This window comes from Fukomys damarensis, unplaced genomic scaffold (genome assembly GCF_012274545.1).
Source record: "Fukomys damarensis isolate Sample0158 unplaced genomic scaffold, DMR_v1.0_HiC HiC_scaffold_4, whole genome shotgun sequence".
NCBI classification, from domain to species: domain Eukaryota; kingdom Metazoa; phylum Chordata; class Mammalia; order Rodentia; family Bathyergidae; genus Fukomys; species Fukomys damarensis.
In genome coordinates, this window is record NW_022900916.1 from 57,400,497 (window position 1) to 57,415,193 (window position 14,697).

Consider the following 14,697-nt stretch of genomic DNA (forward strand, 5'->3'; position numbering starts at 1 on the left):
GAAATCAAACAATAACAAATGTTGGCGAGGTTGTGGGGAGAAAGGAACTCTTCTTCATTGTTGGTGGGAGTTCAGACTGGTGCAACCACTGTGGAAATCAATATGGAGATACCTCAAAGAGCTGGGTGTAGAGGTTCCATTTGACCCAGCCATCCCTCTGCTGGGTATCTTTCCAAAAGAATTAAAAGAATCATACCACAGTGATATATGCACTCCTATATTTATAGCAGCACAGTTTGTAGTAGCTAAAACTTGGAAACAGCCCATTTGCCCATCAACTGGAGACTGGATAAAGAAGATGTGATTTTTCTATAAAATGGAATACTACTCAGCCATAAAGAATGAGAAATTAGATTCATTCATTGAAAAATGGATACATATTGAGGATATACTCCTAAGTGAAATAAAGAAATCACACATGTGTAAATACCGAATAGTTTCTCTAGTGTGAATAAATTAGAATAGTACATAAGACCCTAATGATATCAATGGTAAAATGAGTGCAGTGCTGGCTGCTTCCTGAGAAGAAGGCCTCGGTGTCCCATCTCTCTACACAAAAAGTCCCGCAGCAATGTCATCATAAATATAGAGTTACATTATGTCAAAATGGTTTACTTATTAAGAAGTTAATTCGACACACCTATACACAAAGTACCTCAGGAATGCAGCCTGAGACTGTCCATTCTGCTGTGATGCTATATTTCCCTGGAATCCACACACCACAGGGGCAGGGAAGTGAGAATTGAACATTTCTTCAAAGTTCATTCCGTGCTTTGACAACACTTTTCTTTCTCATTTTGGCACTGGGTCCATCTGTCTTTCAAGGACTTAGGCCATGAATCTTCTTTTTTTTTAAACCTCACTTGGCATAAGTGTTTGCTGTTCAATTTCTTTGTCAGTTCATTCGTTGTCCTGGGGATGTTGATGCCTCTGGCTGTGCATTCTGCCTCATGTGACTGCTCTGTGTTACAGGTGGCACCACCACCAGGCTCCTCTGTGTACAGGGCAGGTTTGGATAGTAAGCAACATGTCTTTTATTTAAAGAAACTGTCCCTGGGGAATTGCATAATTTATATTTAAAACAGTGCTTCAGCAAACAAAGCAATAGCAGCAATATTCCTCAGGATAGAATACAGCCAGAGATGACATGCAATCCTAGGCAGTGTGCATCTTCAGAAGGGGAGCTGGCATCTGCTAACACCTATTCCTGCTCATGTCTGCCTCAAAGTTCATGGCTCTGCCCATAGTATTCCTGTCCGAATGGCTGTGATAGGACCACCTTTCCCTGACTCTCTGGGCTGTGTCTGCCTGGTGAAGATTAAGTACATAACCCGAATTGGCCACATTCTGAGGCTGCCCTGGCACCAAAGATAATCACATAAATTATTTTTTTAGGGCCATTGGACCAAAGTACCAGAAACTGAGTGGCTTAAAAGAACAGAAGTTGATTCTCTCACAAGTCTGAAGGCTGGAAATTGGAAATTGTTGGTAGGATCACATTCCCTTCTCAGGCTTTGGAAGACTCTTTCCTTCCTTCTTTTATTTCTGGTGGCTGTCAACAATCCTTCTTGTTCTTTGGCTGCACTCCAATCTCTGAATTGTCATCACATGACACTCTCCTTGTGTGTCATATTTTCAGTGTCAGAATTTGATTTCTTTTAAGGACATCAGGCATATTGGATTTAGAGCCTGCACTACACTGTATGACCTCATCATAGATCTGTACCAGGGATCGAACTCAGGTCTTTGTGCTTGCAAGGCAGGCAGCAGAACCACTGAGCTCAATCCCTGGCCCTGAACCTATCTTTTTGAGGGACACAATTCAACTTCCTGGGTCATCAAAATTGACCTCATGGGAATGTTAACAGAAACACAGAGAACTACAGTCAGTAGTGAAGTTCAGTGTAACGTGGTATCAGGAGGCTGAATCAGGGCCCAGGCAATGAAAAGTCAGGTGCAAATGGGTTGAGTGCAGAAAGGATGTAGGGTGAAAGCCAAGGAGGCTGGAGGGAAAGAGGAGAGGCCAGAGCAGGCGGAGAGGGGAGTAGCGCTCCCAGGAGGTGAGGCTGGGCCTGAAAGCTGCCTACATACTCTCTTCATCTCAGGTTCCTATTTAGCTGTATATTAACCTTCTTCTTAGGATAGTTGCTTTCACAGTTTGTTTATTATAACTACATGAGCTAAGAGCCCAAGGAGAGTCTTCTTTTAGAAGTCAGAGAACGAAAGCTCTGAGAGATGCATGGACTCCAGGCCAGCATTCTGCATCTGCCAGCACCACTTCCTCTTGACCTCTGGATACCAGAAGGAAGTCTGAGGGTCAGAGAGCAGGGACATTTTCGTCAGCATACCTGGGAAGGAGTCATAATAACCCACAGGCCACCAGGAACATGCCCAGGTCTGCCAGAGACTCCAGAGGGCCATAACAGCTGCCTTGTAGTCTTATGCCCGGGTTCCAGGCCACATCTAGGCAGATATGCAGGTTAAGGTTTGAGGTGTGCTGATTGCTGCTTATTTTGTCATTCTCATATCTGTTAAAAAGGAAGCTGGTGCTGGGCCTGGAATGGTCCACAATGACCCTTTTCAATTTCCAAATTAGGGTTATCCTGACCTGGTCTCTCTCTAGTTAATATAAAGTAGATTTTTCCATACTTTCCTGGAGAGAAAATCAAATCTGGAGATACATCCCACACTGGTGGAAATCAAATTAGCCTCTGAAAAGAAGAGACGGGGAGGGAGAGAGAGAAGCTGAGGATGGGAAGGAGGGAGAGAGAGAGAAGCAGCAGGGAGAGTAAGAAGGAGAAGAAGAGGGAGGAGAGGAGGAGGAGGAGGAGGACGAGGAGGAAGAGAACAAGAAAATAGAAGAGATAAGTTGAGAAGAAAAGAGAGATGAAGAGGAAATAAAAGAGAACAGAGGAGAAGGGAAGTTTATTCCAGGGTTATGTTATACTCTACCCCTGCTCGTTTCCTACTATCTTCCCCTAAGAAAAGTTTTATGTAAGCAAAAACATGATTTGTCACTCAGGGAATATTGTAGATACTTCTTAGGAACTTCCTGGTAAAGCCCTCAACAGTGAATGCTTGAATGACTGAAAATTTTAAGTTTAAATATCAAATAAGAGGAGAAATGAGATCAAATTAGAGCAGTGGCCTCCGATACTGAGGTTCTGCTCAGTCATGAGCAAGATTTTGATCCGATGAGTAAGAATGTGGAAGCCGGCGGTGTTGCCGGTCCTTGGTCTGTTCGCTGACCCAGGACTCCCTGGGACTAGCCGGGCTGTGGCTCTCACTACACGTTTTAGTCAAGAGAGCACTCTTAGACCATTCTCAGGACTATGGAGGAATTTATGCAGAGCATCTTATTTAATCCTCAAAGCTATGCTAAGAAATAAGTTTAACAAATGAAGAACTGGAGGATTGGAAATTACAATTTCTAGTGCTAGAGTTTCTAGTTGAGCAGGAAATACTGGGAGAGCAATGTCAGTCTGAATTTTCCATTTGCATTAGTATTCTTTTAGAAGGAACCAGGAAGTAAAACAAAAAAATAAAAAAGGCATTACATTCTTGAAAGCTAAGAAGTTTCATTAACAGCCAATATATGATTACGAATAGTGTACAAAAATGTGTATGCTAAAATAGCACATCCAAAAAGCCAGAGGCAAAATTTCAAATATAGTGTCATTTTCACTTTACAATCATTCCTAAAGTTGAAAATGCAAATAAACAATAATGGAACTGCTTTTCTAAATCTGGAGATCCTGTAAGACTTAGTCTCACTTGCACTCCACAGAGCGTGAACAGCCGAAAAGGCCTCCACGATCCTGGGTCCTAACACCCAGCCTGACGGAGAAACGAGAAACTCAGGAGGGAACACACCAGGCTAGATGGTAAATAGACCTTTTTTAGTCTGGCCAGATGGCACCCCAGGAGCCAGGTAGCTCAGAGAGGCAACTGCTCAGGGGCTGAGGTCCTTTTTATAGGGTTTTTCTCAACAAAAAGGGCATTCACAGAACTACCAGAGGACAAGATTCCAAACACATTGCTTATCTCATGCAGGAAATATTCTATGGTCACCTTTTGTCATACCATTTGCTCCTGGGTGGGCTGTTAGCTAAGTTAGCAATTAGCATACGAAGAAGCATAGTTTCTGGCCTTACATTCGCTATGGTTATAACTTGGGAAGATTCTATTTTGCAGGCTATTTTGCAGAAGCCACTGTAGAGTTGAAAGGAAAATGGCATTAAAGTAAAGTTTGATTTTCAGGAAGACCACGGTGGGAAAATTGTGCAGACTGTATTGAAGGCCCAGAGTTGAGGGAAGAGATGGTCTTGGGACATCTATCAAGGTGCACTGGGTGTGGGTTTCATCTTAAGCCAAGGTGACAGCTTTCTCCTCATGCTACCATCACACCACAGGTGTTATAGAACCCTGTGTTAGGGAATTGATCGTGTTAAAGTGTGCTGTGACGCCGCCTCACAGGCTGCATTCTCCTGGTACATCCTGGCTCCTAAAATGACCTCATACCCTTATCTCTGGTTTCCCTCCCCCACAAGGCCACAGTAGTCCAGGAAAAACCTGTGTCTACAGGACTGGGCCCATAAAAGCAATCTGGCCTGTGTTAGGTTAAAAGTAGCTCACTCCTCATAAATAAACAATAGCCCACCCCCAAACTGATAAAAGGACCTTCCTTTCTTTGTTCTTCTCTCTCCTTCTGCTTCTTCTTCCTCCTCCTCCTCCTGCTCCTCCTCCTCCTCCTTCTTCTTCTTCCTCTCTCCCTAAAAAAAAACCTCTCCGTGTGTGAGTGGCCTAATTGGGAAGGGGCACCCGAAAGGGCACGCGAACCCCCTTTCACACTGCTCCCAATCCAGTGCCACCTCACAAGGCTTTGGGTGGTGGTGGTGGTGGTGGTGTGTGTGTGTGTGTGTGTGTGTGTGTGTGTGTGTGTGTGTGCGCGCCTGTGTATACACACTGGGCAGTTACTAGGGCATGGAGGAGTTTCACCTCACGAAGACTGCTTTGTTGAGGGAGAATAGCCAGCTGGAAACTTTCAGCTCTTCCTAGTTTGCCTCTGCACGGCTCCCTGGTGCCCCTCCCTCTAGGACTGCACACTTTCCAGTCCCTATTCCTCTTTACCTCACCTGTGCAAGAAGAACAGTCAGGCCATCTGTGAGGCTCTGGACCTCTCAGAGGCATTCTCGGCCTTTGGCTTGGAGGTCAGATGGTTTTGCTGAGTGCAAGAGGAGGAGGCTGCATGGAAGGGGTCCTATATGGTTGTGATGGTTTAATGGCAACCCCTCCCCAAGATATTTCGATGTTCTAACCCCCAGTATTTGTGAATGTGCTCTCACTTAAAAATAGGATCTTTGCAGGTGTAATTAAATTGAGACTCTCCAGGTGAGATCATTTTTAATTTAGGGTTAGTCTAAATCTAATGACTGACGCTCTTATAAGGGAAGGAGATTGAAGGTACAAAAAGACACACAGAATAAAGATGTAGATGTATATTGGAATGATGGGTACAAGACAGAGAAGGCAAAGATTGCAGAGCCACAGCAGATATGAGAGAAGAAAGGAAATTATTCCCCCTCAGAGCCTGCTGAAGGAATCAGCTCTACCAACATCTTGATCTAGGACTTCTGGCCTCCAGAATGGTGGAGATTTGTTGTTTTTAGCCACCAAGTTTGTAGTAATTGGTTACAGCAGCTCTCGGAAAGTGATACTTTTGGTGAGAACAGAAAAAGGGATAACCAGACCCTCAGATTGCTAACTAGAGAGCTATTTCCGCACAATCAAGAGACAAGGACATTTGGAGCAAAATAGGAACTGAGAAGATGGAAAGAAGTAGAGAAATTTGAACAATGTGTATTTCCTGTCTTTAGGGGCACATTCTTCCCCGAGACTCAGAGACCCTGAAATGGAAAGGCAGCTCTTTGTCACTTAGATGTGTGGTAGGCTACTACTGCTTCTCCTTCCTTGTTGCTTTTAAAAGATGACATCTTAGAACTGCGAGCATACATGGTAATGAGGTACTGGACTTGGTTTTTCTTTTTATCTTAAAACTTCAGTGGAAGCCCAAGCTTCAAGAGTAAAACAATACAAGCCAAGTACTCCCAACTTTTAAACCAGGTAGTGACCACCTATACAAGCTGTGTGAAGAGACTGTGACTCCAGCATAGCCCATCACTTCCCTCCATACTGTGACACAGAAACTGAAGAATCGTGGGGAGGCTGAAGAGCCTCCTCCAAGGGTTTCTTTGCAGAGAGATATGACTGTGTTCCCCAAAACAGCGCTGCAGAGAGGAATGGTTGTTCCTCATGCTAAGATGAAAAGAGGTGCTTAGAGAAAACCGCATTTGGAAAGTTCGAACTTCTGCTGGCCCCGGAGGTTTGAGAACTTTCAGCTGTCTGGAAGAGTCTAAAGTCAGGAGACTGTGGAGAGTACTGGCCCTGCCAGGAGGCATCAGGAAAAGAGCTGGTCATCTAGGAGAGTCCTGATTTCCCATAGTATGTCTGGTGAGCTCTGTGAGCTATCAGACCCCATCCAAGTAGACTGCTTTGTGAGGGGCAGCAGTTTGCAATTTTTTTCCAGCAATAATTCTATTTACTTTCTCTCTCTGTGTCTGTCTCTGTTTGCTTCTTTCTCTCTCTCTCTCTCTCTCTCTCTCTCTCTCTCTCACACACACACACACACACACACACACACACACACACAGCTGAGGAGAAATTTACAAGCACACACCTGGAGAAGGTACCACTTTCATCTAAAACATATCAGGTGAGAGACTCATCAGTGATAGGGAATTGTCAAAGGACCCACCTGAACACCAGGATGGATCTCACCGCACCCTAAAGAAATTGACAGAGACTACAGATGCACCTTTCAAGAGAGTTAATTGTTTTATACCCATTTTCTCTAATCCCAGCTTCAAGTAACCTTTCCCTGGAGGAGCTCTAACATATTCAAGTAGAACAACACTGAAAACCAACCCTAAAACTAAAGAAAGTGTTGTAGCTCATGTCTACACGTCATGTGGTCACCAATGGGGCTTTTCAGAGCTCCCTGGATCTAGGGTGCGTGATACTGGTATTAAAGTACTAAATAAACCCGGTAATTGGTTTAGCACAGTTCTGGGTGTGGATAATGGGAAGGCCCACCCTGGGCGTGGGTGGTGCCACCAAAAGGCTTGTAGCCTGATGGGATAAAAGGAGAAGGGAGGCTTACTGCTTCCCTGCCTCCTGCCTGCCTTGCTGCTGTTTCTCCTCTGCAATGATCTTCTGCCATGCCACCCTGCCTTGGAGCCAGCTGATTATGGACTGAACTCCACAAACTGTGAGCTGAGGTAAACCTTTCTACTTTTAACTTATGGGTGTTGGGTATTTTGTCCCAGCAATGAGAAAACATTAACTAAGACAAAAAGTTCACGTTGAACACTTCTCAGCCTGAATTTTATTGTTATTTTTGAGATAGGATCTCACTAAGTAGTTTAGGCTGGTCTTGAACTTACTACATAGCTCAGGCTGGCTATGAATTCACAGTGATCCTCCTGCCTTGGCTTCCTGAGTACCTGGATTACAGTATGCACCACCACACTCAGCATTCATCCTAAATTATTTAGTGAATAAAAATTTTTATTAGTACAGTACGTGTTTGCAGTACAGAGTGGTTACATTCATTAAGCGGGACTGGTAAATGCACATGTCATGTCTTAATTATTTTTATGTCCCCTTCCCCTCCCCTTTACTGTCCATTTCTGGGTCCCCTTCCTATATGCAAAATGTCTACCCCCGGTTTTCTGTTGATATGGGGGAAGAGATGTAACACCCAAACCTACTGATATCTGAAACACAAGTTCATATTCTCTAAAAATCAAAGAATGAATTCTAGGAACAATGTAGGTTAAGAAAAGGAAAAATTTATTGAGAGAAAGTTTCTAAGAGAGAGAAGGGGACTGGGAAGTGGGTTGCCCACCCACCCTACTTTTCAAAAATGTTTTATACAGCAAAGCCATGTGTTGAGGTGGGTACAAGGTGGGACAAAACTATAAGACCCAATGGAAATTTACAACGTGGGCATGAGGTGGGACAAAATCATGACTAACCAATAAGATTAGAAGTGCAGTCACCCAGGTAATATTGATTAAATGAGGATCAAATGGGAAAACAAGGAATTCTCCATTTAGAATATCAGTCACTGCTCTCTGTCTCTAGGGGAAGTAGTGCCTCTTTCTGTAATGCTAACCACTGAATGTGCCTCAGTTGTTCTCCATGTTGGCTTCTTGCTGTGTTGGCATCTTGAGGACAGGGACCTTGAGGGCAGCCTAATGATACTTAATGAACTTACTTTGCTACAGTACTATTACCTATCTTTTAGTTTGCTCTTTAATTCATTGTACTTTGGGTTTTCTCACAACCTTATTTCATTAAAAAGTCCTTGTTTTAAAGATGCTGCAATATCCCCATTAATGTGTATACCAATCTCCTCCCAGCAGTTTTTCAAAAGTAATATTTCTCGTAGGAATTAGTGAATATATGTCATAATGTCAGAAGTAATGACATAATCTAAACAAGATGGGCTAATTAAAAATACATAATGCATTAAAGCCAGTCTTGTATACAGATGTATACAGTGGGGAGAGGGTATCACAAGATGGACAGCACTTTGGGATCAGGTTGAGGATCCCACATACAGTGAAGTTACTTTTCTCTTTCATTACAATAAGTAACTTGCACTAACAGATTCCACCTACTTTTAAGTATAAGGTTGAATTTTTGACCTGGCTTTTCTGCAATCCATAGTGACAAAGCTATGACCTTTCTGGGACACTCATGAAGACGGTCAAGGTCTAACCTCTGTGGAAATAACAGGAAGTAGCGCATCATTCAGTCCATAGTGAAAGCTGAACATGTTTAATTTCCAGTGCTGTGTCTGTGGATAATACCTCTTAGCTGCACTTCATGGAATCCTCGCACTTCAGGAAGTTGAAGCAGAAGGGCCACAGGTTCCAGCCTGTGCACTCAGTGTCTTAGCAAGACCCTGTGTCAAACTGTTGGGGAAAAAAAGGCTTGTGATGAAGGCTGTGGGTTTGATAGATAAAAATTTAAAAGAGCATATATCTGCTTTGCTTACATGTTCTCCACAACTGACATACACTTTAGAGTAGGAGAATTTTGATGGTTATTTCAACCAACAGTGATAACTGAAGCGCTCTTAAAAATAAATAAGTCACACACGTACATACTGAATAGTTTCTCTGGTGTGAAAAACTGTAATTGTACATAAGATCCTAATGGTATAATTCACAATGTGAAATAGGAAGAAAAGGGCTAAAGGTGTAGGGGAAGTGGGAAGGGTAGGAGAAAGGAAGTAAGGAAAAAGAAAAAATATGATAAAGTGAAAAAATGGATATAAAGTATTTGTAAATAGGGAAGGGAGGAGGGGGTGAAGGGAGGGCAGGGGTAAGGGGAAAAAAATGAGAACCAAGACCTGTTATGCAAAGGTACAAGATTCTAATGATGAATGTAACTGTACTGTATACCTAAAATGTACCAATAAATTCAATGAGAAAAAAAATGTGAGAAACTTTTAATAGAATGCTTTAGCCACTAACTTAACATATGCCATGAATTGTGTATGGCTTTAGCCCAAAGGTAGAAGGGAGTGCTTTTGAATTGCTTTAAGTGATCTCCTTTAGTTTTTAGATTCTATAGTTCCCACCATCAACCTTAAGAATGGAACTGATACTCCCCTATTTACCAAGGCAGCTACTTTCAGTAGATCGGAGATAACTGAAAGAGAAAGAAATGTCACTTTTTTTCTTTTCTGGAATCTTTTTAGATGCTAAACCAAAATTTTTTAAGATTCCTACTGAGTGGCCTTTTTAAAGGAAAATATGTGTAATTGTCCAGGAAAAAAAAACAAGAATTGACAAAACTGCAAAAAAGTTGAATTTGGATATATTTTCTACAAGAAATCAGGAACATCGAGCAGTGTTTTATGGTGGGACTTTTAAATATATTTACCCATGTATCCTGCTCTGCATAACTAGTGTGGCAAATGAGTTTAGGGGTGGGGGTTATGCTTGGCATTTTATGTTTAAAGCACCTCTAAGGGACATCTCTCAATAGAGTAGTAGCTCTTCTATAGAAAGTTGGCAGGTTCTGTAAATCTAAAAAGACAACTTTCTGTCTCTCAGAATGACTTCAGTTACTGTTTGAATTGCAAATTCATATTGGGGAAAAGTTTTATTGGGAGCTTAAAATGCAAAGTGTTTTATTTTCAAGTTTCTGAAGCTTAAGTAATAGTTTTCCAATGCTGACTATGCTCGTTTGAAGTGTATGGATCTCAGCTGTAACGTCCCTCTTTTTCTTTGGTTAGCATTTAAGAAATTCTAGAATAGATGCATCTTGCTAGTCCTACGTGGACAGTTTCATGCCAAATGTCTCCTGCGATTCATATGCCATGTGTAGGAATCCATCTTCATCCTCTTCACTTTTGTACACCTCAAATCAGGTAGAAATGCTTGCCACAGTGCATCCACTTAACAAGAAGTCTTGATTAGCATGCAGCTGTACCCACCTTCTAATTATTTTGGTTACCGCTTTGACATGATCTGCATGAAAAGCTTGGTTGCATTCATCACAGTACAGTGTTTCTCTCATATCATTCTGTTATCCCTAGGATTTTGCCATGGTGCTGCTCTAGGGTAAGTTGGTCACCTTGCTCCTTGTTCCAAGGTGTGGTATGTGTGAAGGTCGTTTACAGCACGATGAAGGGGCTGGCAGGGTCTGTGACTTTTGTATCTCCTCAGTTTTGTAGCCGGGTCAGACTGGACTTTTTGTCACGTGACAGTGACCAGAAAGATTGTAGAACTTGCATAACATTTCTTCCAGGGCAGGTGGGGGGGATAAGATAGAAAAAATGTTATATCCTGCTTCTCTTACCAAGTTTATCCTTCAGTAAAACAGCTGCTACAGAATTTGGAGGATTTAGACCAATTCAGGACAAATTCCACAGCACTTTACAGCATGGGCTTAGGAAGAGGCTCTACTGGGGAAGGGGAAAATTATTGGGCTGGGTCATCAGGGAAGAGATAAGAAGGTTTCCATAGTTCAGCACACAGGCAGGGCATCCCACTGGATATGCAGTGTGGGTCTATGTTTCAAGGAGGACACTGTACTCTTGATAGTCCTGCTGCTTGTAAGGTGGATGTAAGGAAGCGGCCCATTGCAGAAAGAGACACTGTGGGATGATGCTGTTTATACAGCTTGTCTGGAAATGCCCAGCAGGTGGAAACTTTGTTCCGATAAAAGGCTGCGTGGAATCTGAGCAACAGGTGTGGGAAGGGGGTCTGCTCCCTCCTGCAGCTGGTATGAGCACCTTCCACTATGAGGAGGAGGCGCCTGTCTCAGCTGGCTCATTGCTCTGTCAATCAAGAATGAGAGTCTGGGGTCACTTATGGTTCTTCTGACCATTTTACCACAATTAGAGGAGGCTGGAGGAAGCAAGACGAATCCCAGCTTGCTGTTCTGGATAATTGCCATCTAAAGTCAAATGAAGAAGGGGTAGGTAGAAAGAAAAGAAAGGGCAGAGGGAGTCTGAGGAAAAGCTTTTTATATAAAAGTATCCACCATCTCCTTGATTGCTCAAATGAGAATGCTGGATGCTGAAACCAATGAGCCTGCCAGGTTGAAATCATTTCAACAGCTTTTTTTTTTTTTTACATAAAGTGGGTTACAAGATAAATGCCTGCTAATTTATTTGAGAAGAAAAAAATGATTGCGCTCTTTTGCCCTCATCTCACTCCCTAAATAGAAAAGGAAACCAGTAGATTTAGTACTGGCATTAATGTGTTTAAAATAGTTGCTGCTTTGACATTCCTTTTTAGGCCTCACAAAGTTATGCAAAACCCAGTCATATCCAACTTCCTCTCCCTGTCTGGTGGTCTGTGATGCTACCCACTTTGTTACTCATTTCACAGCCGGACCCAAACTTGAGGGTTTCCACAGCTGCTGGCCATGCTGAGCCTGACTGCTAATGCCAGAGTCAGGCAAACTTCCCCTTTGCACGTGGTTTCTTTAAACCAGCCAGTCCACATGATCCTTTGGAATGCTTAGGAGATAACGCCCAGGAGATTTTCATAAAGATCTAGTCTCATGCCTTCTCTTTGTTTCTCTTATGTCCAAACTGCTCTCAGTGGAGCTCCCTGTTGCCTTCAGACTCCACATGAACTTCCCTTCCGTACCCTTGACCTATTCGTTATGGCCCAGCTGACCTACACATCAAAATCTAACTTTTTCCTCACTAGAGCTGATCTACAGTGACTATCTTAGCTTGTGTCGACCCTTGACAGGGATCTTGTGGCCGAGTTAGAAATCAAATTTTAAAAATCACAGCACAATACTTACAGCTTAAAATTTGAGATAGGAAATAGTGTATTGTAGTCCATAAGGTCCTAGCATGGAAACTTGAGCAAGTCAGGGTAGTGGAGTGGACTATGGTTCTAAGGACTCACATCTCGAGAGGACTGTTTAGATAAGGTTATTCACCAGAACATTTCATTTTGAAATAACAGAGGACCAAAAATAAGTCAAACAGTTATTAAAAGGGCACTTAGTACAAAAATTGTTATGCAATTAACTAAAATGTAATAGCAATAAAAAGATGAGAATATTTACTTTTTTTAATGTGCTGGTACTTATTGACATCCTAAATTCATTCTTAGCTTTTAAAAAAGGTGCCAAATAGCATATATTTCCATATTTATAGAACATGTAGTGATAGTCGAGGGTATGTTTGTATAGTTTTCATACATAGAATATTTCTGAAAGTGTATGCTAGAAACCAATATTTCTGGAAACTTGCCTTCTGGAAGGGGCACTAGGAGGCTGGGGTAGAAGTGAAAGATTTCACTGAAATACACTTTGTGTATTTTGAAACATGTGAATGTATTATCCACTCAAAAAAACAATTTGAAAACAGCATATAAAAATCTTAGACTCAATATCTCTTTCAGACAAAGCTTTATGTATTTGCTCATGGAATTTTGCCAAAATGTCTGTTATATAATTTTTCTGGATTTATTTTTGCAAGACAATACAGCATATTTTTAAGTGTTGTAAAGTGTGTGGCTTTGGAACTAGGCTGAGGGTTGGCTCCACAACTGTCAGGCTGTGGGAACAGACAGACTGATTTATTTTTAGAAACTGGGGCCAGGAACACCTCTCATGAGGCTCATTGTGATAAGTGTATCAAGTGAGATCCTTAGTAAGGTTTCTCATAGAGGCTAAATACCAGCACCTGGTGAACATTACTGTTAAGTGTTAATTTTTTCTCTGCTTTGCTGGATATGAACAGGCAAAAAAGGCTTTGGGACTCAATCAGACAAAGGACATTGTGGTCATTTCCGTTTGTCAGATCTCTGGTAAATATCAATGTAGTCTGTAGATAAGAACTGAGGGACGGACACAGGAAATTGTGTCACTTATCTATTGTTGAATAATAAAGGACTCCACAATTAAGCAACACTAAGCAAGTATTTACATTCTTCCAGAATTTATAAAAGTCAGGAAACTGGGAATGGCATAGGTAGGTAGGTGGTTCTAGCTCAAGATCTCTCATAAAGTCGTAGACAGGCTGTCAGTTGGGTCTGTAGTCTCCAAAGGCTTGGCTGAAGCTGGTGATACACTCCTAAAATGGCTTGCTCTCCAGGCAGTTAGTGGAGTCCTCACTTATCAGTGGGCTTCTCTTCAGGGCTGCTGGAGTGTCTTTGCAATAAGAAAGTTGACTTTCTTCAGAGTAAGTGATCCAGAGAGCAAGGGGGACTTTTTTGATGCAGACCAAGTCATACAGTCACGCCTGCCTTATCCTGCTCTTTAGACACCATTCTCTAAATCCATCCTCTGCACAAAGGCTCACATCTCTTCAGTGGAGAAGGAGCAGAGAATTTAAGAGCATAATTTTAACATACCCCAAAAGAGTTCTGGAGGGTTAGCACAGTGGTAGAGAGCTTGGAGTGAGTCTCTGGGTCAATCCCTAGTGCACACACACAGAGAGAGAGAGAGAGAGTGGGAGAGAGAGAGAGGAGATAGACAAGTAATCAGTACTGAACAATTAAGTATAAACTGAGACCCTCCTGGGAAAACGGTCACTGAGGTATAGGCTTGTCCACAACATCTCATGTAGAGAAGACTGAGATAAAGACATGTACAGATATCTATTATAGGCAGGCTAATTCAAGACAATTTTTCTTATTAAAGATAAGTAAATTTTATAATTTGGTCAGAGAAGAGAACACTATCAAGGGGAGGAATTCAGGGCGTGGTTCTAAATCTTAGGAGTCTTGCATGGTGTTAGGCTGCTAGGCTCTTCAGCATCTCATATTTTAGTTCATCCAAAGGTAGAGATGCACTGTTTATCTCACCATGGAAAATGCTCCTATGCTTGTTCCTTAAAAACTTCCTGCATCTGGATAAGTGTTTGAAGCTCTTGCAGAAGTACCACCCAGAGTCTATTACTTGTCATGTGCAACCCATTTTTCAAGTGTGAATTGATAATTAGAGTACTTTGGGTATTTAAACATATCCTTGGGCATAGATTAAAGCTAATTAAACATAAAGCTAATTTAAACACACACATATCATACTATCAATGCTCAAGCACTTAAAGTTTCAGACAGTATAAAAAACTCTAACTGGGTTCCT